The following is a 27,857-nucleotide window of genomic DNA, read 5'->3' as shown; positions in this document are numbered from 1 at the left end:
GTCTGGAAACAGAGGTTGTAGAATTGCATAAATGACTGAAAACAATGAAGAAACAGGCAACAGACTTTGGTGACTTTGTATTCATTCCATAATTTAGCTGAATTCCAAAGAGTACATACATTATAACCTAAAAGAAAAAACCTAAGCAAGTAATCAAATCAATTTATTTAGTTGTTACAATTGCCAGTACTTCAGAGATCAATCATTTCGGTTATTTAAATGGGCAAATGACTTAAATTTTTTTATTCTCACCCCAAGACATTTTTTTCATTGCTCTTATAGAGAAAGGAAGGGAGAGTGAAAGGGAGAGAGAGGAACATTGATTGGTTGCCTCCCATATGTTCTCCAACCAGGGATCAAACCTGCTACCAGCCCTGGCTGGTGTAGCTCAGTGGATTGAGCATGGGCCTGCGAACCACACGATCTCGGTTCGATTCCCAGTCAGGGCACATGCCTGGGTTGCAGGCCAGTTCCCAGCAGGGGACTCATGAGAAGCAACCATACATTGATATTTCTCTCTTTCTCTCCTTCTCCTCCCCTCTAAAGACAAATAAATAAAATAAAATAAAATAAAAACCTGCTACCATACGTACATGCCCTGACCAAGATCCAAACCTGTGACCCTTCAGTTGCAGGTTTGATGATGCTCCAACCAACTGAGCCACACAAGCTGGGGCTAACAGCTAAATCACTTTAATCACTTATTTAGTTACTATGGTTCCAGTCCCTATGTGGGGTCAAAACTGGCCTGAAAACTTGGAGTTTCCTCCTGAGAGCTGAAATCCCCTCTGGATAAGGCACAGATTAACTAGACCATTTAAAAAATCATTAGAAAGTTGGTACAGCAGTTGCCTCTTCTCAGGCATAAGATGTGGTATAAAGGATATAGGTTTTGCAGCCAGACAGATATGGCTAAAGTTCCTGAAAATTTTACTTTTCAAATGTGTGATCTTGAGTAAGATACATCCCACTGCCCTCTGTCCATTTATTTATTTGTCTGTTTATTTTAAATATTTTATTTATTTTTAGAGAGAGGGGAAAGGGAAGGAGAAAGAATGGGAGAGAAACATTAATGTGTGGTTGCCTCTTATGTGTCCCCTACTGGGGACCTGGCCTGCAACACAGGCCTGTGGCCTCACTAGGAATCGAAAGAGCAATGCTTTGTTTCATTTATTTTTAAATTTGTTTGTTTTAATTGTTGTTCAAGTACAGTTTTCTATCTTTTACTCCCATCCCAGCTCACCACCCCAGTGTCCCCCACCTCCCTCCCATTTCCACCCTCCTTAGTTTTTGTCCATGTGTCCTTTGTACTTGTTCCTGTAAACCCTTCTTTCCCTTTTCCCCTGAAATTCCCTCCCCTCTCCCCTCTGGTCCCTGTCAGCCTGTTCTCTATTTCAGTGTCTTTGGTTATATTTTGCTTGCTTGTTTGTTTTGTTGTTCAGGTTTCTGTTAAAGGTGAGATCATATGGTATTTGTCTTTCAGCGCCTGGCTTATTTCACTCAGCATAATGCTTTCCAGTTCCATCCATGCTGTTGCAAAGAGTAGGAGATCCTTCTTTCTTTCTGCTGCATAGAATTCCATTGTGTAAATGTACCACAGTTTTTTGATCCATTCATTTACTGATGGGCACCTAGGTTGCTTCCAGCACTTGGCTATTGTAAATTGTGCTGCTATGAACATTGGGATGCATAGGTTCTTTTGGATAGGTGTTTCAGCATTTATTTTTATTTCTGAAAGTTGAACCCAATATCAGCTCATGAGTGAGGGTGGAGAAATGGCATGGGACTGATGAAATAACATGGAATATGCCTAGTCCATGTCTGATGCATAGTAATTAAGAAATATTAGTTTAGCCCTGGCTGGTGTAGCTCAGTGGATTGAGCATAGGCCTGTGAAGCAAGGGGTCGCCAGTTCAATTCCCAGTCAGGGCACATGCCTGGGTTGCAGGCCAGGTCCCCAGTGGGGGACACATGAGAGGCAACCACACATTAATGTTTCTCTCCCACTCTTTCTCCTTCCCTTCCCCCTCTCTAAAATATATAAATAAAATATTCAAAAAAAGAAATATTAGTTTAATTATATTACTTCCACTTTTTCTTTACCAAAACTCCTCATGGATCTTTGTCTTGCCTTGGCAAAACTTCTGATTGCGGGGGTTATTTTGTGAAAATCACAGACGACATGAAAGTCATCCTCAATGGCAGAAGGTGAACCAGTATAGGTGTAGACAGCATAATCAGCATTTTCCTCTCTCTCTTTCTTTCGTCCTTTTTTCTCTCTTCCTCCTCTTCTCCTACCTCTTTCTCCTCCTGCGGTTTCTTCTTTTTTCTCCACAAATCTGAGCAAATCTAAGAAATACAAATACATTTTAAACTAAAAGTTTATCTTTATAAAAAAATTTATACTTGCTCTCCTTTCACCTAAAGGTGGTCAATCATATTTAATCTTCATCTATATATGAAATATTTCTAGACTTATTTTTTCCAAGTTGAAGGTAAAGTGTTTTAAACCCCTCAGAAGGTGATTAAAACATTTTGAGTCCTCATTTTAAATGCACTTAAGGCTGCATCTTTATAAGTTTGCTGTGTTTTATTTATTATAAAATAGCATTAGCTAATTTGTTTAATTTTGTGTAAACAAAACAACCAATTGATTGATGAATCTTTCACTTTTCAGCTCATTGTTTGAACATTAAGAAGGTAGATACAAATTAAATTATTCCACAGGAGCAGGCATAATAGGACAGCATTTTCTAGCACTGGCAGAAATTACAGCTGCTCAGATAGACTTTTAAGGCGTTAGACAAGTATTTGGTGAAGAATAGTTAATAAACACTAATTAAGTCAGCTACAAAAAACCCTCGGGGGAAGATCAATATTATTAAGTGTTTAAACTGGCTTTTCACATTAACCCAATCTATATGCATTTGGGCAAGCTTCAATTCCTCCTTTGCTTTTCTGCTTTCTCCTCGCCTTTCCTTGAAACTGAAACTTCGATTGCAGATCACATTCTTAATCATATCTTGCCTTCTAAAGGAACTTATTTAAGTTGCCATATATTGCATAATCTTGTCTAACTCGCTGTTACTGAGTGTAGTCAAAATGTAAAGCTGATGAATATGCTAAGATTAAGAATGAATATTCATGAGACCAAACAAGGTTCCCACTTACTTCTTCCAAGATAGAGCTCAGGGTAAAACTCCAAGGTAAAATTGTATTTGATTGACAGTGGAAGTGGGAATAAACTTGATTTTAGTACTAACTACTATGAACTAGAGACAATCAGAAAAAATGTGAATTTTAAAAACAGTTTGTAAGCATCAGACTGGTACAAATGAAAAATATATAATTTTGACTGTTGGTTTGGATATGGGACACATGATACAGGTCATTTCAAACAATGCTAGTAAGAGGAAAGATGGATATTCATTCTGGAAACCAGTTTGGAAGACAATTAAAAACTCATAAATTAGCAATTCTCATTTTTATGTATATCCTCAAGACGTATATCACAAAAGTCTACAAAGATTTTCATTAAATTCTTTCATTGTGATAGCAGAGAATTACAGGTGTGCATCACAAAAATGCCAAATAGATAAAATGTGGAAGAAAACCAACATGGGGTGTCATTTAAAAATGTGTGTGCACATGTGTCTGCATGGATAGATCTGAAAACACTACATAAAATGGGATAGAATATTTGCAAATCATATCACCTGGTGAGGAACTTTTATCTAGTATATAAAAAGAAACTTGCAACTCAGTACTAATAACACAAATATTGTAACTTAATTAAAAATGAATTAAGGATCTCAATGGATATTTCTCCAAAGGAGATGTACAAATGACAATGAGTATATGAAAAGATTCTAAACATAATTAGTCATTAGGAAAATGCAAATTAAAACCATAATGAAATACCACTTCACATCAACTAGAATGCATATAAGAACTAGTGTTGGCGAGGTTGTAGAGAAATTAAACTCATCCATTCTTGGTGGGCATGTAAAATGATGCAATGATTTTGAAAAAAACAAAAGTTTTGTATTTCTTTAAATTGTTAAACAGAGAGTTGCCAAGTGATTCAGAAATTCTATACCTACGTATACACCCCAAATAACTGAAAACTATGTCCTTACAAACTCTAAATATTTATAGCACCATTACTGACACCAGCCAAAAATAAAAACAACCCAAATGCTTCATCAACTGATGAATGGAACGAAATGTGGTATACCCATACAATAATATATTACGTATCTTTTAAACAATGTAGTACTTACATATATAACTGAAACATGGATAAACCTGGAAAACATTATGCTATGTGAAAAAAATTGGCCCAAAAGGCCACACATTATATGATCTTATTCACAAGTAAAGCCCAGATTATGGAAATCTGAAGAGATTTAAATCAGATTAGTGGTTTTCTAGGGCTGGAGGGATGAGTGGGAAGACAGCAAAGTGACACTAAATGGATATTAGGTTTTTGGGGGGGAATGAAAATACAATAAAATTGTTCTGGTGATGGTTGCACAATCTCATACCAATGGCCAATCGACATATGAAAAGATGCTCAACATCACTAATCATCAGGGAACTGAACATTAAAACCACAGTGAAATACCACCCCGTGCCTGCCACAATGTCTACCATCAATAAATCAACAAACAGCAGGTGCTGGCCAGGACATGGAGAAAAGGGAACCCTAGTGCACTGTTGGTAGGAACGCTGATTGGTGCGGCCACTGTGGAAAGCAGTATGGAGTTTCCTCAGAGATTAAAAATGGAACTGCCTTTTGACCCTGTGATCCCACTTCTGGGAATATATACTAAGAATCCTGAAACACCAATTTGAAAGAATAAATATAAATATGCTATTTATATATAGTGTATATATATATATATATACACATATACATATATATACTATGTTTATTTAAACAATATACTGAAGAAATATTTCATTGTAATTCACATACCATACAATTCACTGATTTATGGTATACAATTCAATGGTTATGCACATGTCTAAATAGATGTGTATATATATATAACTTTATTTTTATTCATACTGTTACACATGTTCCCATGCCCCCCTCTTTGCCCACTACCACCCAGCCCTGCCACCCTTTCCCTCTGGCCACCACCACACTGTTGTCTGTGTCAATTAGTTATGCACATATGTTCTTTGGCTGATCCCTTCATCATCTCTTATCAAATTTCTCCTTCCACCCTCCCCTCTAATGGCTGTCAGCCTATTCCATGTATCCACACCTGTGTTTCTATTTTGTTTGTCAGTTTAGCTTGTTCACTAGATTCCATATGTTAGTAAGATCATATGGCATTTGTCTTCCACTGACTGGCTTATTTCACTTAGCATAATAATCTCCAGCTTTATCCTCTCGTAAAAGGTAAGATTTTCTTCTTTTATATGGCTGTGTAGCATTCCATTGTGTAAATGTACTATAGCAGTTTTAGTCATTCTACTTATGGACACTTTGGCTGCTTCCAAAAGGCTATTTTTAAATAAAGCCACAATGATGATAGAGATGTATATATTCTTTTGAATTAGTGTTTTGGGGTTTTTCATATATGTGTTCAGAGGTGGAACTCTATGTCACAGGTAGTTCAATTTTTTAAATTTTTAAAGATTTTATTTATTTATCTTTAGAGGGGAAGGGAAGGAGAGAGGGAAAGAAACATCAATGTGTGGTTGCCTCTCACATGGCCCCCCACTGGGGACCTTGCCTGCAACCCAGGCATGTGCCCTGACTGTGAATCAAAGCATAGTCCCTTAGTTCGCAGGCCCATGCTCAATCCACTGAGCTACACCAGCCAGGACCATTCTTAATTTTTTGAGGTAACTCTATACCACTTTCCATAGTGGTTGCACCAATCAGCATTCCCACCAACAGAGAATGAGGGTTCCCTTTACATCACATCCTTGCCAACACTTGTTTGTTGATTTATTCATGATTACCATTCCAACAGGTACGAGGTAATATCTCACTGTGGTTTTAATTTGCCTTCCTCTAATGATTAGAAACATTGAGTACCTTCTAACATGCCTATTGGCTATTGGTATGTCGTCCTTAGGGAAATGTCTATTCAGGTCTTAGACCACCTTCTTTCAGCATATACAAGAATAAACTTCAAATGGATTAAAGACTTAAATGTTAGACTCAAAATCATAAATATCCTAGAAGAAAACAGAGGCACTAACAATCTCAGACATTTTTTCATAGCTGTATTTTTTCTGATAAATTTTCTTGTATGAAGGAAAGAAAAAATAAACAAATGGGACTATGTCAAACCAAAAAGTTTTTGCATTTTTGCACAGCAATGGAAATGGAAATCATCAACAAAATGGAAAGGAAACCAACTGAATGTGAGGACATAATCTTCAATGGTACATCTGACAAGGGGTTAATATTCAAAATTTATAAAGAACTTATAAAAGTCAACACAAAAAAAGAAAAAGAATCCAATTTTAAAAAATGGGCAAAGGAGTGGAATATGACCTTCACTTTAGTATTTATTTTATTTTATTTAGTTAGTTTTAGAGAGGAGGAAAGGAGGGAGAAAGTGGGAGAGAAACATTGACGTGCGAGAAAAGTCATTGATCAGTAGCCTCTCACATGCAGGCTGACCAGGGACAAACACTCAACCCAGGCGTCTGCACTGACCGGGAAATGGAACCAACGACCTTTCTCTTATGGGATGATGCCCAACCAACTGAGCCACACTGGTCACGGCATGACCTTCACTTTTAATTCACTTTGGCTACCTACCCCAATGGCCTCACCACAAATGTCCACGTCACTCCAAATTGCTCTTTCCCTGAAACAAGAAATTCATTACTCACTTTCTCCATGCAACCCTAATTCTTATGGCTACGTTACTCTCCTTCCAATTATTCCTCAGTCTCATTAAACTCCATTCCCCCAAGTTCTTGATCTCTCAACTTTATTCTGTCTTTCTGTTCTTCCTAATTCGGTTCAAATTTTCTACTCTATCTTTTCTAATCTATCGATTCCTTTTCATACCATCCTTTCCTAACAGCCCAATTTGCCAAACTCCAATCTTTCCTTATGCCTGTGCTTGGCTATTATGTTCAATATATATGTTCAATATATATGCATTTTGCAATTATAAAATATATTTAAATAATATATGCCTATATCTATATCATCTATACCCATATCTATATCTATATCATCTATATCTATATCTATATATGAGGAGTATACTTATTTCTTGGTCCTGATATAACAGGTACTACTACATAGGTGGTGTGTATCTATATAGTATGCAATTACCATATGTGTGTCCTTCATCCTCAGAGAACAATTCTCCCATGTCTCCCTATCCGGTTGTAGTTTTCATTCTTTGCAGGGAAGGTTTTTTCCTCAGAATTCCTTCTTCACAAGCCTTTAACAGTGCCATCTCTCTCCTTTCTCTTGCTAGATAAGCTCAATAAATTATTAATTATCCCCTTCATGTTCTTAGCCTGCCATTTGATAATGGCTCCTTCTCATCATCATTTTAACATACTCAAGTATTTTCCAGCCTTAACAAATCTCCCTAAAGTATATATCTCAGTATCCTCATCTCAGATACCACCCCATACCCCATTCCATAAATGCACACTACTTCAATACTTTATCCTGAACTTTCTTTATGTCCTTAGTCCCTAACATCCCCTTAATGCAATAAACAGGATTTTCACCTTCTGAAGTCCAAAAGCTCTTTTTCCAATGTGATATCTGAAATACAAGTGGCTAAATTCAATGCACAATTCACACAATTATGCTACATAATTGTTTTTATATTTGTACTACTTACCAGTCACACTTTGAAATATATTTTTCTTTGATTCTATGATATCTTATGCTTCTGGCATTCTCAAAAAATATTCTCCCTGGTTTTCCTTTCCAATTTTAAATTTTGAGAAATTAAGGGATACTTACCTTTCCTTTTTATAGCTGTAGCTTTTTCACTCCGTATCTGTGACCCTTACTTGTTTTGGGTGTTTGGGGTGAAAAGTCATGTCTCGGTTAGCAGTAAACTTGAGATAGCAGTAGATTTTCATTTTTCTCATCAATAACAGTGTCAAAAGACACTTAGCTACATTATTGGTAGGGGTGACAGCACTTAAGATTCACAAGAGATTGAACTCTTCAGAGCTACTTGGAATACGAGAAATAAAAAGAAAAAGATAGTACTTTCGAAATGCAGGCTCAACAGGGATAAATGATATCTTCATTCACTATTGGGTCATGGTTTGTGGACAGGTGGAAAGACTCATGGAAATTAATAGCAATATTTGAAGAAGGAGACTTCTACTTGTAAAGAAGGTAGGAAATAGCCCTGGCTACTGTGGCTCAGTGGATTGAGTGCTGACTTTGGAACCTAAAAATCATTAATTCAGTTCACAGTTAGGGCACATGCCTGGGATGCGGGCCAGGTCTCCAGTTGGGGGCGTGCAAGAGGCAACTGGACTATGTGTCTTTTGCACATTAATGTTTCTCTCCTTCTCTTTCTCTCTCCCCCACCTTCTCTCTAAAAGTAAACAACTTTTTTTTAAAAGGAAAATAAAAGCTATCAGATTTTGCTTTGTTTAAAATGGGTGGTAAAACCTGAAATATACTGATGGAACACAAGATCAAATAAGTACAGACATCTGATGGCAACAAAACTGGTTTTGTGCAGTTGGCACTAAGTAAAAAAGAAGTAAATGTCAAGGCAAACCCCACTCATTCACCACTCTAATATAATTCTCATTAAAATGATTTCTATTTTATAGGAAATATTTCATTTTTACCCTTTCTCAACCATAACCTGGAATCACTCACTTTACCTACTGGGGCATCCCTTCTTGCTCTCAGGGCACAAACTCAGGCTGTAGAGTCCTCTCACATAAATTTCAATCTATTAAGGTAGAAATTTTCCTCTAATTTGTTTATTTAGGTAAAACTTTTCATTAATTTAAGGAACAATTATATGCACAAGGCATCTTTTTCAGGTGAAAGCTTTATAGATTTAATATTTATGTCTTAAGCAGAAAATGAATTTGATTAAAATAAATCAATAAGAATTTCTTGAAAAAATAATCATGGTTAGCAGGTAAATTGAAGAATCTAGTAGAAAAAGTTAATCTTTCTGCATCATGTCTATTGTCATATTAAATATCTGCTCAAATCAATTAATTGCATCCATATCAGTTTAAAAATTTTATAAGCAAGTAATCAAGGCTCTCTCCAAAAATTACTCCAACCTTTATTTCTAGCCTTGACCTTATAAGATTATTAAACAAAGAAAAAAAAAGGAGCCTTGCTTTCCAACCACAAATATATTCTTTATCATCTAGACATGTTTTCTCATATCTAGTATTATAGTTTTATTTACCATATGTCTCTCTCTTTTAGATGGCCACCCTTTACCTATTTACATGGTACTTATACCTTAAAACTTTGAGTAAATATAATCGCTTTAGGAAAAATTTTTGACTGAGTACTCAGCTTATTGTTTTCTATTTCTTTCTAGACTCTCTTGTACATAACAGGATTATGTTTTAAATACAATAATATATAAAATATGCTATATCTAAGCATATGTATTTTCCAGCTCTTTAGTTTTTAAGGATTTTATTTATTTTTAGAGAGGGGGAAGGGAGGGAGAGAGAGAGAAAGAAACATTGATGTGTGAAAGAAATATTGATTGTTTGCTTCTCATAAGCCCCAAATTGGGGACCTGGCCTGGAACTCAGGCATGTGCCCTGACCAGGAATTAAACTGGTGACCTTTCAGTTTGTGTAAAAAAACACCCAGTCCACTGGGCCACACCAGTCAGGGCTCAGCTGTTTATATTGGGAGTATATTATCACTGAAATTCTCATCATTTGACTATTCCCTTACAGTATATACTGGTCTTTAGTGTTATTTAACTTCTTATGTTTTTCTATATCCCCCTGATTAGTTCATATTTTATTACTTAAGAAACATAAATTTACTTCTTCACACTGATTACAGCTAGCAACACACAATAAACATTCAATGAATAAATGGAGAAATAAAAACTGAAAAAAAAAGGAAAGGAAGGAGGGGAAAAATGAAGGCAGGAAAAAAGGCAGAAGCAAACCGAGTTTGAAACTAGAGCATGTAAAGTGGACTCATTGAGTTCTAACTCTGAAGTCACCTGATAAACATGTCACCAAATCAGCCTGAAGATGAGATTGGTGAATTAATATTTGTAGAGTTTCTTAAAAATTATACAACACTATACAAATATGGACATTAAAAACTCATCTGAATCTGAAACCATAATAGCTTCTGCTCTCAATACTATTGCATTGAATTGTCTTTTAAATTTGTCCCATACTCTGTTCCTTTGCAAACTTAGTGAAAATTACACACTACTTGTGGAAATTAGAATGGTTTGAAGAAATTCTAATGAAATTCTGTGAAGAGTAAGTCATTCTATTACTAACTAAGACATACTCATTTTTTTCCCAGAGAGACAAGTTAAAGTCCTTAACTACAGACAAGAAATTTGCTTTATAGCCAGAATGTTAAAAACTCATTTAACTCATTCAAATTTGCTTACCACTTTAAATATACATTTAAGAAAGCAAGCTATGATTGCTAAAGGGGCTATTTGATTTTTAGATAATTTAAAAGTCTCCATTACATATTCTATAATAGGTAGTTTGTAAATATATAAATGTGTATTTACACAGAACAAGAGGTCCTTCGGAAATATATTTTTGAAAGCTAATCTAAAATTTTATATATTTGATCAAGCCTTCTATTGACAATTGTTGTTTATCACTAAAACAAAGAAATCATAGAGTTGCTATTATATTCTGAGATTTGTTTTAAATAACGCTAAAAGTGTGAGAGGGAGAATAAATTTTTTTAAAAACTTTGCTAGACATGGAACATTTAATTAATAAAAAGGGAATATTTGTTAAAGAAAGTTGATATGTCTGAACATTTGCAAAAATATTAATACCACTTTGAATCCATATACAAAATTTTAAATTATTTTCTATTCCCTTTTGAATATCCTTAAAATATGGCCTATTTGAAGTGTCTCTTATTTGCATTTCCTGGCTAATAATTTTTATTTGAAATGTTTTAAACTTATTATAAGGGGCATTTAAATTTAAATATTGTAGCAAAGATACTAGTTTGAAAGTATTCTTTGCAATAATAATGCTAAAACAAAGTGGGTTAAAAGTACCTGATCAACAGAGTACTGCTTTCAGCAATGTGCTGGGCAAGATACTCTGAAAAGTCTTCCTGCTACAAAACAACTAGACTCGGGATAATACATATTTTTAAGGTATTGTTGGCTTATAAGCAGTAACCATGTTTTTAAAAATATAGCATTTCCTCCCCTCCCCTACTCCACAAAAGAAAAGTCAAACAAAAGCCATGAGCTGAAAAAACATGAATGAGGAACAATGACTACCAAACAAAACAGATAGAGCACACTTCCTGAAGCAACAGATTAAATGTGCGCAGGTTTATAGACTGAGCCTTCTACCAATGCCCAGGAGGAGGCAGCTTAACCAGAATCACGCACACAGAATCTGCACTGCACCCCTGTGAGTGATATGTGAGTGAAAATGCCTTGAGGGCATTTCTAGTATCCTGGCATATACACATACAACTCTTCTCTGCAGAAAATCACCTACAATTTGGGTCAAGTGCAATGTCGTAGATGAAATGACTATGAAAGATCCCCAAGCTACCATACACAAGAGTCACATAAACATAGACCCTAAAGATTTTGACATTGAAATAATCTGTCTCTCTCTCTCTCTCTCTATACACACACACGCACACACACACACACATATATATATATCCAAGGGTGTGACCACAAATGTGATTATATATAGAGAGATATATATAAATATGCAGAATTATATATTTTATATAATAAAATTATATATATGTGAAAGGTTTAAATAAATTAAATTATATTCAAAGTGAATATTTAAAATAAAAAATAAATAATTGAAAATATAACAATACTTTTTGAAATGAAAATATAATTGATGATTTAAAACTTAATTAAGTAGGTTAAACAATGGATAAATACATCTGAAAGAAAAAATTACTGATTTGGAGGTTAGGTGGAAGAAATTACCTGAAAATAGCACAGAGAAGTAGAGGGAAAAATAAGAAAAATGAATATAGATATTAATAATAGAATGAGAATGTTGACTATAGGTCCAGGTGGAAATCCTCGTAGAATGAACTAGACAAAATAGTGGTATAAATATATTTGAAAAATAAGATATAAGAACTATTGGGAAAGATGAAAGACTTAAATGTGAAGATATAGGAACTATAATATATATAAAACAATTAAAATATGAGGTCTGTCTGGAAAAAGTCCAAACATTATTGATGTAACAAGAATAGTTTGTGCAACATCAATGTAACCTAGAAGCCAAGGACAGTGGACTAGAATGCACATGCATAAACAATGATGACTTCACTGTACTAATTAACGGGGGCAGTAGATGCCATTAAGTTAGCATGTGTACTGTGTGACTGTCACATTCAAAATGACTCAGTGAGTAGAGCAACAAATCTGCATCAAATTTTCTGTTAAGCTTGAACATTCCTCCACAGAAACTATTCAGATGATTCAGAAGGCCGCCGCTATGGGCAACTGATGACCGGCAGCTTCATCACAACTACACATCCACTCATGCATCACATCTCTTGCAGAATTATTTGGTAAAACATCAAGTCATCCAAATGAATCAGGCCCCCTACAGCCCAAATTTGGCACACTGTGATTTCTGGCTTTTCCCAAAATTAAAAATCACCTTTGAAAGGAAACAGATTTCAGACCATTGATGAGATTCAGGAAAATATGACAGGGCAGCTGATGGCAATTGGGTAAATTGGGTGAGGTCCCAAGGTGCCTACTTTGACGGGAAATGAGGCATCATTGTTCTATGTACAATTTTTCTTGTATTTTTTAAATTTATTTTTAATTATATTTTATCTTGTGTCTTCTTCAATAAATATCTCTATTTTTCATAATATATGTCTGGATACTCTCTGGGCAGACCTCGTATACTGACAACTAAAAAAATTCAAAAAAGCAAATATAAAGAAAAAATATTTAATTGCACCCAGAAAAGAGACAGAAAAAGAAAGACCTATAAACAACATTCTCAACAGCAATAACAAAGCCCAGAAGATACAATAATTTCATGAGAGAAAATTGCTTTTAAAGAATTGTTTTCCTTAAAAAAATCATTCAAAACCAAGGATAAATAGAATGGGTTCAGGTAAACAAGTTCTGAGTTTATCTCTGTTCTCTACTAAGGAAAATCTAAAGAATATGCTTCAAAAAGAAAGAAAATGATCTCAGTAAGAAAGTTTAAAATGCAAGAAAAACTAGTGGGTAAATTAATTTGTAAACACTGTGTTTATTAAAATAAATTACAAAATAATGTCTAGACTGTGAGTTGGAAGGGGGTCTGATTGAAGTTAATGAACTCTAGAATCATTGCATTATTTGGAAGGTGGTTATTATATTGATTGACTTGTAGGATTCAGTAAGTCAAATCATGCATGGCACAATTCCAGAAGCAATCAAAACGGGAATGTAAAATTTATGAACAGAAAGAAAAGATAAAGTAAGGAGGGAGGAAACCTAATTTACAAGTACTAAGAAAAAAGTAATCAGGAAATATTGGGGCAATAAAGATAAAATAAGTTTGAAAGCAATTCCAAAATATCAATAACCATGATGCATTAAATAGACTAAATTCTGTTATAAGTTAGAGATTTCAGATTGGATAAAAGAATAAGTTGTAACATAAGCTATTTACAAAGAATATGAGCAAATAAAATGGACAAAAATGTTTGAAAGTAAAAGAGTAAAAAGATGTATCAAGCAAATGTTTATAAAAACACTGGAACAAGTGTATTAGTATTATTTATTAATTAAGTTATCATGACTAGTTATTAGATATAGATACTACATATAGATAGAAATAAAGATAAATGTAGAAAAATAGTTTTGCTGACACAAAACACACAATGTAAGAAGTGTAACTTTACTATATATTGGTTGGCTAGAGCTGACATAAATATCCGCAAACTGGGTGACTTAACAGAAATGTACCGTCTCACAGTGTAGAGGCTGGAGTTTGAAATTAAAGTGTCAGCAGCACCAGTTCTGTCTCAGGATGGTGAGATAGAATCTGTGACTCTCTCCTAGCTTCTGGTGGTTTGCTGGCAAACAACATTTCTTGCCTTGTAGATATTCACCCCCATCTCTGCCTTCACGTTCACGTGGATGTTCTCTCTGTGTGTATGGCTCCTTACAGTGCAATTAGTGTAAATTCCCCCTTTTTAATGATCCTGTCATGTTGCATGGAGGACCACACGAATAATCTAAACTTAACTTGATCGTCTAAAAAGACTCTATTTCCAGCTAAGGTTTTATTCACAAGGTCCCAGAGGTTACAACATCAATATCCTTGGGAAGGGGCACAATTCCACTCACAGTACTAGATATGAATATTAACTTAATGCATTTTTAGAATAACCTACATGTGACTAATTTGAATATTCTATAGGTATGTACTGATATCTGTAAAAAAGAAGAAAAATGAGAAAAGTGCAATGAAAAATGAATTACATTTTCACCTTGCAGAGCTGTGTTATATATTTTTCTTTTTATCCTTTTTATTATCATTAAATTAACAGATTCACAAGAGGTGTCACACTAATTGGAATATCTCTGAATTTGGTTGTTCAAAAAGGTCACATTTAATCAAAGCAGATCAGATTATTCACCAAGTCTTGTTTCTGGCCATAATGTATGGTAATAGGTTTCACACTGAATTTGCATTGTGTATAGACTCTTATGAATTAATTAGATTTTATTTATTTAAAGGTATATAATATCTAAATGTCACATGCCTACAAGTTAAGAAAAAATCTTCCTTGTAGATCTACATATATGCTCAAACTGTGAAGTAATAAACATGTTCTGTAGTGTTAAATAGATGTCTAATATTCCAATTTTAAAACTACTATTAATTATGATTAATTAGAAGGGCTAATTAAAATATAAAATTAAAATTAGTTAATGAAATGAAATAAGTTTGCTAATATCTTTATGTGGAAGGATTCTAATGAATTGGCATAGATTCTTTTCTCATAATCAAGCCCATTTCTCCATCTTATCAGAAGAACTAGACAAAATGAATCAATACTTATTATCAATGAATATATGCTATTTTACTGATTGGCTACATTTATAATACAATGAAAAACATTAAAAAACCTTTGGTTAAAAGTAAAAGTGGCAAAAATTTGGAGGTTTGGGTGAAGTCAAAGCACAAGTGGGAAAGGCTTATTCTCTGATCTCAAGTTTCATGGACAAGGCTCCTTCTGGTTAAGGGCGAAAAAAGAAAACTCCTGAATTCTCAAGGGAATAAAAAACATCAAGGCATTGACAGACGGGATTCTGAACAGATCATTCCCATGGGCATGGTGTCATCCTGCACTATAGTGAGATTGTGAATGAAGGGAAGTGATAAGAATGCGACGTAAATGACCAGGAGGATGGCAGAGCACAAATCAACCGTATGGCCTCTCACCTTACATGGGCGGAAATGTCAATGCTAAGGTTCAGGGGAGGTGGTGTAGAGTTAGGAGAGGGATTCAAAACAATGTGTCCACTCTGCCCTCTAGCCTTGCCCTGTCCCTTAACACTAGTGGGTAATGAAGATTAAATAACATACTTTGAAGAATTTGGCCAGAAACCAGTATCTTCAGAGAAATCCAAGTTTTAATCAAAACCATGAAATGTAATTAGAATTCCATCAACAGGCTAAGGCTGTGGGGGAGTTTTCTTGTCATGAAATAAGGGTTCCAAAAAACACAATAGGGAAGGGGAAAATAGCCAGAAAAGTAAAATTCAAAACCTAGAGGCATATAGAAATGAGAATTAATGAGTAGGTTTTAATCCAACAGACTTATATTGTAAAGCATAAGATCAAAGAATTAGCTTATGGAGAGGTTGTAATCAGTGGGCTTATGGTCAGTGGTAGTAAGGAGAGTTGTTATCTCAGGTCTGTTTTTGGACTTTATATTTTCCTTTGAAATTGTAGACTTCTTATATTAATATGAACATTTGAGTCTAACTACATCTTTTCACTGGCACTGAATTTTTAAAAGTACACTGATTATTACTGAAAATCAAGTTGTTTTCAAGCTCTCTTTTTAAAGCAGGAATATGGACAGACCAAAAAAGAAGATCCTTTTCTCCTTCATGCTATTTTAACGGTTCTCATTTCCCAAAGAGCACCCTCAGGCCAAGTCTTGTATCTGTTACAGAGACATTAAAAAAGAAACCTCAGTTCCTATAAGACATCTGCACATTTTAGAAAAGATTCTTTTCTGCATTTCATTAGTATCATCAATGAAAAGGATGGCAGAAAAGACATAGTAATTAGTGCATATTAAATGCATTATATTTTACTTGAGTCTATACTTAAAGACAGAAAAATGAAGCTAAGCATTCCTACTTTATTTCCCTTGCTTCTTATATAATGTGGTAAGCGAACTGCATAGCACTAACGCTTTGGCTAAAAGAAACTTGTTCATTGCTGACAAGCTCTAGGAAATCCCACTAATGAAGATCAGAATATAATCCTACTCCCTCAACTTTATCACTTACATTTTTTCACATGATTCCTACCTCTATACTTAAAAGCTTGAACTAGAGAGATATGTTTATTTATCCACGTTTTTATGTTTCCTTTAAAAAGATTGTGACTGCTTCTGAAATGTATCCCCCCTGTGCTTACCAGTCCTTATTTACCCAGCTCTGTGCCTGCTGCCAGAACGGAGAGAACCCGAAGCAAAGCAGACTCAAAACAACCAAATGGTGTGACCATCACGTTATTAACCAGGACTATTTTCACAAAGGTTGTGGGTACTTTGCTTTGAAAGAAATGATTATTTCACCTCTAAATTAGAGCACAGGCTCAATGAAGTAAATGAGCAGAAATGATTTGCAGGCTTCTTCCCTTACAGTAACACACATGGGTCGTCAGCGCATATCTAAACTGAACACTGACGAGTTTACAGATTACACTGCTTGACTGAAAACATCTCCTAGCTCTGTTAGAGGCAACAAATTGTTGCTCCCTCTTTTTTTCTTGCCTTTTTCTTCATTCTTTTCTTACTTTCTTTCTCCCCTTATTCTTTTCTTGTTTTTTTTCTTTCATCTTTCCCTTTTTCTTGTTTTCTTTCATGTTTTGCCCCCTACTTATTTAAAGTGGTGCATCTGTGTTCTCCAAAGCACTTGAGACTACATTCAGAAGGAACACAGATTCCGTCTTGAACACGGAGAGGCTAAAAGGTCAGGGATTTAGGCCATCCACCCCATTTTAATCCTGGAAGGTTAGCTTCAGTCTCATATATTATGAAAATTATCATATATGACTGGGTTGAAGTAGAGTCTTCAGATTATCTGACTAAATTTGATTCTTATTATCTTACTAGCAAAAATTAATTTCATAGGAGAAAGCAAGCCTTAAAACATAAAAGATCATTTTAGGAGGTTCTGCTAGGCTAAGAATGAAGAGAGACTACAGTACAAGAATTGCTAGCGTGGGAAGTCCCTGTCTACCATGACAAATATTGATAGCTGATTGTCAGTACAGCAGCTCTGAGAGGTTACAATCAAAAGGCAAGATGATCTTGACCTTCTTTGCAAACAAAATGAGGACTTTACTTAATCACTGAAATTTAATTCAAGAGGCTGAGTGTCTACTTTGTACCATTTGAAACGTCAAACAACCTATGACATTGGAGATTAACTCATTTTACTTTCCCCAGCAGATCTTTCAGTATCCAGAGTAACTTTTGAGAAGTTAGATTAAAAAAATAAATAAAATAGAAACTCTACTTTTGACTATGATGGATTAACTGTATCAACAGATATTTTGCTTGTCCAAATGTTGAAAATATAAGAAATCAGTTTTAAAATAGTGTTAGTAATAAGTTGAAGGAAAGAGATGGGAAGATTAAAAAAATCAGAAAACTGAAATCTAGAAAAATAGAATCAAATGGAAATCTAGACCTAAATTACAAAGCAACTAAAATTAAAAACAAAATAGATAGATGTAATATATAATTAGAACAAAACAGAAAATTAATAAATAAATTAGAATGGTAATTTCTAAGATCCTGGCATAAGAAACTGAAAATAGAAAGCCCATTGGCAATGTTTAATTTTCCTTAAGGTAGGACATGGATCCATGGATTTCTGTATTATTATTTTTATTTTGTATGCCAAATGTATCCCTTTAAAATATTAAAAAGAAGAATTTTTGCATTCATTCTTATTTGTTGCTGAATTGTTGGGGATTTCTACTAATTTTGATGATAATTAAATAAAACAAAACATATCATTGGTTAGCTATTAGTAATTTCTCCCCTGAAAATAGAGTGGGTCTGCAAGTATCAGAGTATTTACAAGACACTATTTCTCCAGCAATCACTAAGTCCACAAACACAAAGATGACATAAACCAGAAAAAAAAGCATATAGATACATTTTTATTAGGGTGAAGCTAAACTTTGAAACACGTAGAAAGAGAAAAATAATAGAAGAAAACTCGATTCCCAGAGAGAAAAAAAATCACATTCTCTCACCCTTCTGCTAGCCACGTATGATTTTTAAATAAAAAGCCTGTATTTTTAACTATGTCTCCAATATTCCTTTGTTGTATAAAGAGTGAAGCCAGATGCAAGAGAGTGCAGGCATTTTCTGATGCTTTTGGTTTTCCATTAAGCTTCTCAGCACAGATTAGATATGTAACAGGATATGACATGAAATTTTTCTGGTTGCCCAGAATTATCAGTGTTGCTCAGAGGTAAAAATAATACTCCACAAACTACTAGTTACTGCCAAGAATTGGGAAGAGGCACATTTTATCACAATTTATTGAGAAGCCCCTCTAGCACTTTCATGACTATGAGACTAGGAGGAGTCTAGAGAGAGAGTCATCAGGTTTATAGAGGGTTCCTTCTCCCTAAACAATGTATCGCTAAACTCACTATCCTGTTGTGAGAAAGAAACAGGAGACCACTTCTTTTTCTATATCGAAACCAGAGTAGTACAAAGACCTGTAGAAAAAAGAGCTTAGGAGTAGCTAATATAAGGGTTAAATAAACGTTTTCACTCCCTACCTGCATGTCTGCTTAGGTATCCAAAATCTACATCTACCTGAGTAGGGAGAAGAAAATTGCAGGAGGAGTGGGAAGAGAAAGACGTGGGAGAGCTGCTCGTGCCCTGTGATGTGGTGTGGAAGAGAATGCCTGAATTTCTTTTCAAAAGTCAGTAAGTGCACATCATAAAATCATGCACTGTGTTGCCGGCATTCCATCAAGAGGACTGCCTGCTAGTGGGAAGACTGCAGGAGGTGCATTTCAGCTGAGGGCCGGAACTGGGTATACCCATGGGAGGAGCTGGGCCAGAGCTAGACCTGTGAGAGAGAAGTGTTTGATGGAGAGACTCTGCAGGTTCTCCAAAGAACGGTGGACTCTTCTGAGAACCATCCTTTGAACACCTTCAAGAAAGAGCCATCACCGTGTCCTCATAGTAGTTCCAAGAAACAATGACGCTCAGCAGAGGGAGCGGAACAACTGTGAGCAATCTTCCTTCTCCTTCCCACTTCATCTATATACTAGACAAGCCAGGGTTCAGAAGAAATGGGGAAGGACCCAAGCCTTTGATACATATTGACAAACAGATGAGTTTGAATCTGATATTACACTTTAAATTATAAAGTACACTATATTTAATGACCTAACTTTCTACAATCTCTTTAAAATCTGCTTGAGATTTCATTAAGGAGAAAAAGAAAATGTATAAAAATTCTGGTGAAAGTGATAAAATGATTGCAAAAAAATATTGTTGAAGGTTTATATTTCATTGATTTTGTAGTTCTTCAAAAGCTGGTTACAGATCATGAAATAGGGACAAAAAGAAGCAAAATGTTTCTTAGTAATTTTTCATATTGCAACTTATAGAGCAAAGGATTAAAATAATGTGCTACTTTTTGCTTCAATTTAACTAGTCCAAATGCAGTATTTCCACCAACTTCCAACTAAAGCAGCTTGACAGTTATTTGAAAAGTTAGCAGAGAGGAAAGAAACTAAGTGAAGGAGATTTTTTAAAAAGGCATAAACACGTGTTATTAAAAAAAAAAGCCAAGCTGCTTTCCCATCATCCTTTGCACAGCTATCTTTCTACTCACTCCCATTTTATTAGCAATTTAGTCTTTAGCATATTGGTTACAGTAGCTAAGTGTTAATTGGCTATGTGGCATGTTATGCCAAGATGAACCTGATTAATTAAAAGAAGAAGCACTAGCCTTTGAGCAACATGACCAGGGCACCGATGTTGATGCCTCAGGTTGAGTGTATAATGAGACTCGTAGCTTCAGGCAAAAGGATGTTGCACGTTTTCAGTCTCTGGCATAGCACCGAATTAAGCATTAGCTCTGTAGTGGACCCCTGCTTATCGGCAACCTTGCGATTACTCTCCCGACCCTGATGTGCATAAGCAATATTTTCATCTTCTTCCCACGAGATTTATCTGGCTGTTGAAGTAGAAAATGAATATTTTACAGTTCACTTGTCTGATCAATTACCTACAAGCTGCTGCAGTATTTTATAGCCAGTGGGAGAGCTGTGTAGGTGATGATAGAGAAACCTGGAGGGAATCTCTTAGCCAACTACACAAAAGGGAATAAAACGGTGAAGAAGCCGTCAGTAACAGTTCTTTGTGTTCATACCAGTCTAGCCAAAAATCACAGTGTAACCAATTAATGTACTTAAATGATAATCAGCAGAATGTGAATTTTAGAGGTGAGGAAACTTGACTGCTTGATTAGAGGATAATGAAGTGAAAAATGGTTCAAAGCCAACCCTTCCCTAGGCAACTCCTAGTCCTGCCATTTTTGTCTTCCGTAATTGGATGAAAGTCTTTTTGCAGTGACACTTTGGAAATTAAATAATAAAAGAAAAATGTACATACCTGAAAAAATGTTGTGTTCACAGTTATATAGACGAGTGTGTTATCATTGTTGACTGTCAAGGAAACTTGTTTTTAATGAAATAGCTTGATCTGTATGTTTGTAATTTAGTATTATTTGTAGGATTATGATTGAATGACAATTATCTTCTCAAGAGAATAACTATCAAAAGAATGACTCCTTTTATCCTCTAAAAAATATTTTTAAAAACTCTCAAATGCATTAAAGTTAATTCCTTAATATTTTGGGATGTATCTCTCTTTAATATTTATATATCACATTACTGGAATGACATTTATATTTTATATAATTTGTCTCTAGCAGTACATAAAAATATAGCAGAGCTATCATGAGAAGTTGTAAATGATACAATGTAGAGGATCTTCCATCTGTTTCACAAAGTCCACCATGCTTTTCAAAATACAAACCTAGCTTTGAGCAATAGACTGAAAATTATATGCTGTCCAGGAAGGTGGAAAAAAAAACAAACACCAAGACTGAGATTTTTAACAGAGAGAAATTCAGGAGGTTTTATTTAGTTATAGTGACAATATAAGGAAAAGATAATCTCAAAGAAAGAAACACAAGTACTTTCTTAAGTATGTATTGGTTTGGAAGAATTTTATTTATATTTGAAAAAGTATATTTTTAAATTTCATAGTAAAATTATACTTTACTGACCCAAAGGGGAGAGGATGTGGAAATATGTAATAGTGTCAGCAATTAAAATAATGTTAAAAAAATTCCATGAAACAATGCAGTTCAAATAGAAAAATAAAGAAAATAATGTCTATGTCAAAGATTAAGGTATAGGAAGACAGAGAGAATATACAGAGACATAGGGAGTGTGTGTGTGTATATACATATATATATGTGTGTGTGTGTATCTGTATATATATGTATATACATATGTATATATACACACACACATATTCTCACACTCAAGGTCTGGCATTTTACCCTCATCCTACCAGTTTCCATTTTTTTTCTTTTCTGCAAAACTATGGAATGACAAGACAAGTCTACATGAAATAAAAGAAATTGGAAAATCATTCTGATATAGCAAATGTAATCTTGGATCAGTATTTAAAACAGGATGATTTATAAATGCTCTGTAATTGAACTAATTTCTTGCATTATGTAGGGCTGATCATACATTTATTAGGATATAAAGACTCTTTTATAAAGAAATTTTAATGACTGATATTAACCTATTTCGTATATTGCCAACTGTTTGAAAATAATGCAAATTAATAATGCATGTATGAAAAATACACATCAAACTATCTAAAACCTTTGATATAGTGAACCTAACTCAAAAATATTTGAGCAACTATAAAAATTATGGGAACTTTTATTTCACTTTATAATATCAAAACAACTTTATCAGTTAGCTGATATCTCTTGTTCTTATTTTTTATCTACCTATTCACTTACTGCTTTTGGCAAAATCCAAAAGAAGGCCCATCCATCTGTGCTTTACTGCTTTTGGAACTAGGTCATTTTACCTCCTTCGGTTTTGCTGCCTTTTGAGGTTTTTTTCCTGCATATATTAAGTCCCTCCTTTTCCTCCTTATTTCTTCTTTCGCCCTGTTTTTGTGTCTTCTCAGTAATAAAATTGTGATGAGTTTATAGTAGAATAGCTTTACTTCTCCCAAAGGAATTTACAAAGACCCCTCTAGTTTTGACTTTCTTAAGGCTTTTCTGGCATTTAGTCAACAATAAAATATACCATGAATTAATATTTGGTAGGTTGGTATCTTCCTCAGATGTCAAGTTACATGTTATTAGATATCTATCCTTTCCTAAATTAAAATATGTCCCTCTCAATAAAAGATATTTGAGAGGCAAATTTATAACATAGTGGTCAACAGGTCAACTCCAATGCCTGGTGCCAAACCGTGACTCTGGTTTTCATCAGCTGTGAGCCAGAGTGAGATACATGACTTCTCCACACTTCCTCATCTCATCTGCTGCACAAGGACAAAGACGTTAATAAGTAGTAACCACCTCACAGGTTGTATAAAAGGACAAATAAATCAATGCATGAAAACCTCTGAGATGACTGTCTGTCAAATAGCAAACATACAAAAAAGTTAGTGATTTAAAAAATAGTTCAATTACATTTGCAACTTCAAAGAAAGCTTTAAGGTACAAACATCATTTGAAATAGTTTCTAATTAATGTTTCTTTGTGCAGATTGACTCTATGATGGACCACCATAGTCTGCAGGGAGCCCATCTTGACCTATTGATCCTGAGGCCAAAATGGCCTTTGCCTCTGGCTCCCCCTCCTATAGAGGGCCTCTTTGCAGGAGGTCCAAAGACAGCCCACAGTAGGTCACCTAAGAAGTTTACTTGTTAATGTGTAGCTTTCTGGAACCCAGCCCAACATAATAAAGCAGAAATTTTGAAGATACAATTAAAAAATGCTTTTTAATGAGAACCCAGCTGACTTGTTTAGATGACACTGCCCTCACCACCATACCTCTCTCATTCTTGATTACTTTTGTACCCTCCCTCCTGAATCTCCTTCACACTTCCAGTGTTCTCTTCCACCAAAACTGAGGAAGATGCTAAGACAAATTACTCCTTGCTCTAGAGTAATTTCCTTTTATGTGCATTATTTTAATGATGAAATAAAAGCCTCCATTTTCTTCAAAAGGAATTTTAGACATAGGGTAATCTGCCCCGCCCCCCCCCTCCCCCGCAAGTGTCTAAACCATCTCACTACAGCCAATTGTCCTGTCTGTTAAACAATTCCCGCCCCGGGTCTAATGGCCAGGTATTACAATAATCCTAAATAATGCCTGCGCATTTCAGATGTATGAAGTTGAACTGGTTCTTCCAAATGGAACAGTAGAAGACTAGACCGTGTCTAGTCAACAGGATAAAACATGACTTGAAAAATCAGGCTCACAGTTTTAGTTCTGCTTTTAACACAGCATAGTTCTGAATAAAACTTTTGAACAAATCCCCTGAAATATGAAATAAGAAAATGCCTAGTCCACAGAAGACATGTTTCTATAGATTGCATAAAACAATGATTAAAGCAAATAGTTTCTAGAACCTTCACATAACAAATTCTTCTGGGTATTAGATTTTTATTTTTACCTTGATGAAACAATATGATTTTTTAACATATGTTTCCCTTTTTGCCTTGGTTACTAAGATGAATAAAATTACATTTTATTCTCAATTATAAATAAGAGTAATTCTTAAATTGTTCATTGGGGGCAAAAGTATTTATCTGACTTTTACTTTATTATTTTTTCCACTCAAAGTGAAAAGTATAATACTTTTACTATACTAACTCTCTGTAAATAGGGAAGGTAGAAATAATAAATAAATAAATTGTTAGATAATTAGAAGAGAATTTTTTTCTTCAGCATAATGATGAAAAAGCTAATGAACTATCTCTAAAACAATTTCAGAAAAAGAAACACTATATAAATCTAATATTACATTAGATATAAGAATTATAATATAAATTTTCCAATTTATGTTAGTTTTTGCTTATTAGCAATAAAAATTCATGTTCACAACAAAAAGGAGATTTTATGCCCTTTTACAAATGAGAACAACACCAAGAAGTGATGAGTATGTTATAATGACAAGGTTTATGACAAGTGATTTTTTTATATAATATAACTCTTTGTTATGATTTTGTAACATTATCTTGACCTAGTTGGTAACAAGATCATAGGACCACATAAATTCAGGTTAGATTTAGGTATTTTAATAAGGCTAATTGTAGAAGCTTTTTAGAAACTAGCACAAGCAAAACAGCTGGTAATATTGCCACCATTAAGTAACAAATTGAAATAAGAACATCTTTTTTAAATAAAAAATATGGTAACTATTTATCCAAAAAAGCAAAAATACTATTATTTCACATTTCTGTTACCCATGGTGAATAAGGGAAAGTAATATATATTTTTTAAGTCAGCAAAGCACAGAAAGCCTGAAGGGAGGCAAAAGAGCTTTCTCTAGGATGCAATGATTATTGTTTTCTCCCATTTTCTTTGGAAGTCGGATCTCACTTTTTGTGCTCGGGTGCACTGGGCAACTAAGGAAACCTGCAAAGCTGGGTGGGATTTTAAGATTATGACTTCATTGTTCAAGAATGTTTTTTCTTATTTTAGAGTAGAGCCCGTTGTGCTATGAAACAAATAGCATTTCTGTGAAACATGGTCCCATTAGGTCTCTACTGCACCTTTACAGCTTCTAGCAATGCAACTAAGTTTTAGAGGAAACACAGAGAAATTCTACAAATGAAAAAAAAAAAAGATACCACACACATGCACAGACACATATACCAACTGAGTGTTTGGAATGGGAGCACTGTGTCTGCTCTAAGGCAGGACCACTACTGTATCAGGTTGCCTGTTTTGAATAGAAACACTCGATCCTGACCCACAATGTGAAATGTAACTCAAGTAGAGCCATTATTGACTAAATTTTTTCTTACTTGGTAGCCTTCTACTTTCCTTATCCTTTGGCTTAAGAGAACAGGCTTTCATGGTGGGGGCAGGGGGTGGTGATCTTTGTCTGTGCCAATTTGCTTTTCAAGGTTGCTGGCGTCTTCAGCTCCGTGCCTTGGGTATTTAAGGAAAGAGGAAACACATGGTGTCATCCTTTGGTTCTAAGGTCCGTACTCAGTTGGCTTTCCTCTCTCCACATACTGGAGTTTTTTCTCCGTTTGTTTTATATATAATGTTTGGGGTTTTTAGTTAAACTTAGCAGGAGAAAGGAGGAAAATACATCTATTCCATCTTCCTTGAAGTGGAAGTTCAAGATTCCTGGTTCTCTAGTTGATTTGAGATTATTGGCATGAGAATTTTTGCAAAATTACTTTCTGTCTTGTATCTCTGAAGATATTACGTTGAGAGTCCTTCAACATCACAGATTTCTTCCTGTGGACTTTTTCATTAAAAGGAGAACTTGTGCTGTTGGGTCAAGTAAAAGTTATATCCTCTCCATATTCTAAGGCTTGGAGTGCATTTTAGGGCTGGCGTCCCTATGGTAGTATGAAAGTTAAATACACTGTCTGGCAGCAACAACTCTCCTGTCAATCATCCATTAAACTAAGCCCTATATATTTATTAAAACTTTTACCCATCTATTTCTGATTGGAGACATCAATGTCTTGTTTGATGCAATGAAGTTGTTAATGGTGGCAATTATATTGATGTTACTAATAAATATCCACCCACTCTGTGCCAGGTATTATACTATGTGGAAACAAAAAAAAGAGTTAGTTTTTTTATTATTTTATGCTCCAGTGGAGGAGACCAAAATGCAAACAAGTAACTATTATGCTACAATAACACAAAATATAACTGAACAATGTTTCAAAGATGAAATGGGCTTAATTAAGTGCTGGGCAAAGCTCCATCCACACGTTGAGAATTCTATAGTAACAAGTGAACATATAGCTCATTACGTCCTAATAATGCTGCATTATGTAGTATAAGTGGTTTTAGAGCTTATTATACATTTAGAATATCTATACTTCACAGTTTTTATAAACATTCTGCTCACATTTATTTATAAATGTTACCTGTTTTCAAGTAAGGTGCTATGATTATTCTTAAAAACAGAACTCTGTCACTCATTAAAAACAAGAAATTTAAAATTAAATTTTGATAATGACTAGTGACTGACTTGATTAACCAGACTGAAGATGAAGGCATTCATTATACTCTCCATGAATGTTTCTTCAATCAATGTCAACCATACTGTCAACAGTGAATGAACTAAAGAGGTGATCTAAAAATGTTCATGTGAACTCACTCAACTATAACATCACTTGTCTTTTATGTTTTACATATATGCAGATAAATACTACCCAAATCATAAGAGAATGTTATATTGTAAACTTTTACCCAGTAGTGTTGTGGTTTCTACAAAGTCACATACAACTGTGAAACAGAATAAAGAACATAAAGAATATAACTTCCACTTCCTTTTAGCTTACTGTGACTACCTTAATATTAGTAAAGAAAGGTTTAATAGAAAAGGTGATTTAACCTCTTCACGTTTGAGACGGACAGATACAATTAGGGAAAAAAGATATTTAAATACCAGATGATCAGCACTGCAACAAATATGTGGTGTGGACCCACTGGGCAGAAAATACAGGTAGTGTTTTGAATTATTACAGATAATTCAAAGCAGATATGATTCCAGGAATGCACACCCAACAAGACTGACACTTTATCCAAAGTCGGAAATTATCTGGAATCTTTATTAGGCCAGAACATATTTGGGATATTAGTCTGTAATTCTTTTTACTTTCAGTTTTTATTTCCTGTTTTTTTTTTCTTTTCCCATAGTCAGTCCTGTGCTATGGGAACTAGGAGATAGTAGGGAAAGATAAAAAGTTTGTTTTGTCTCCATCGGTTTTTACCTTAGGACCATTCCTCCAGAGGTGTCCTCAGCTCCAATCATATTGGCCTTCCTGTGGTTCCTGAAACCAGCTATGTGCAGCCCGAATCAAGGCTACTGGACTCACTCCTTTTTTCTTTCCGAATTCTTTATTTCATTCATGCTTCTGCTCAAATATTCCATTTAAAAGAGCTTCTCTTTACCTACCTTCTTATATTCCTTTATCCTCATAAAAATTTGCATTTTTGGAGAGTACAGTTTATATTTATTTGTTAAATTGCTTATTTTCTGTTTCTTCCACAAGAACGTTAGATCCGTGAGGGCAGAGACTTTGTCATTGTTGTGGCTAAATGACAGGGACATG

The sequence above is a fragment of the Sturnira hondurensis genome, unplaced genomic scaffold (assembly GCF_014824575.4).
Source record: "Sturnira hondurensis isolate 20B ecotype Veracruz unplaced genomic scaffold, ASM1482457v3 Scaffold0005252, whole genome shotgun sequence".
Classification (NCBI taxonomy): domain Eukaryota; kingdom Metazoa; phylum Chordata; class Mammalia; order Chiroptera; family Phyllostomidae; genus Sturnira; species Sturnira hondurensis.
The sequence above is the reverse complement of the archived record's forward strand: the minus strand, read 5'-3'. Positions refer to the sequence as shown.